Source organism: Ictalurus punctatus, chromosome 14, assembly GCF_001660625.3.
Source record: "Ictalurus punctatus breed USDA103 chromosome 14, Coco_2.0, whole genome shotgun sequence".
NCBI lineage: Eukaryota > Metazoa > Chordata > Actinopteri > Siluriformes > Ictaluridae > Ictalurus > Ictalurus punctatus.
The window spans coordinates 26,227,586-26,228,809 of record NC_030429.2 but is presented as its reverse complement, the minus strand read 5'-3'; positions in this window follow the sequence as shown (position 1 = coordinate 26,228,809).

The window sequence follows — 1,224 nt, the reverse complement described above, 5'->3', positions numbered from 1 at the left end:
ATTCAATATCTCATCTGTCTGGTTTACGAGTGACCGGGACAGACAGAATGAGGGAAAACGAGAGAGAGAAAACAACAACAGACATTGTTTATTGACGTCTTTTTTTATTTTTTATTTTATTTTTTTTAAATTCTGTCCAGGTCCTATTACTTTCCTAAAAAAAAATAATTTCAACCGTTTCTTTCTTTCTTTTTTTTTTCTTTTGAAAATTGAGATTCTGTATGTAATGTGGAAATAATTTATTCAATGCAGTTTGCCGTTTTTAAATGTTATTTCTTAAAGGATGACATATTGTGCTCATAACTAGAACTGACACAGGAGACTTCTATAAACGTGAAATAAACATCTCCTTACGGAAAACGTCCATATCGACGGAACGGCAACCACATCGGTGATTGCGCGCGTTTTTACTCGTGTTCTGCAGCGGCACTAGTGTCAGACCCGCTGTTATAGGAAAACGATCGACGGCATCGGAACAAGACGTAACTGCACCATAGGCGTAAGACTAAAGGGACAAAGCGAGAGAAATAAAGATGAACGAGGGTAAAGATAAAGCGCTAGAGAGACAGTAAGAGAAAGAAAGCTACGTGCATCGACCACTCGTTCAGCCACTGGGTGATCTCAGATGAAACCTCTCACGGAGTTAAAAATGAAATAACTCCAACTCGAATCAAATACAGAGAAAATCGACCGGATCTTAAGACGAAACAATCTCATCATTAAACACGTACAGGAAAGAAAAATTCTAACAAAATACAAGGAGCATGAAAAAGTAGAGAGAGGACGCGGGCAAACCGGTGAGAGAGAGGATTTCACTACTGAGTCACTACCGCGAGCTGAAATATAAACCCGTCAGAGACTGGTCTTAATACAGGGATGAAATGAGTCATGCTTTACCTGTTGTTTGTGATTTTAGGGGGGGGGGGGGGGGGGGACATACCCCGAGGGCAAGCTGAATCTGCATAAACACAGGAACATTAAATAAGAAATGTGTTCCCTGTGAGTTACTGACTGTATTTGTATGAGGTTTATTAGCATAATTATGATGTATAATTAGAATGAATATACTGTTTTATTTGTGAAAATGTGTTATTAATAATTACATTTCAACAGTTGTGATTGTGCCCTGCGATGGACTGGCACCCTGTCCAGGGTGTACCCCGCCTTGTGCCCCACGCTCCCTGGGGTAGGCTCCAGGTTCCCCGCGACCCTGAAGGAAGGATA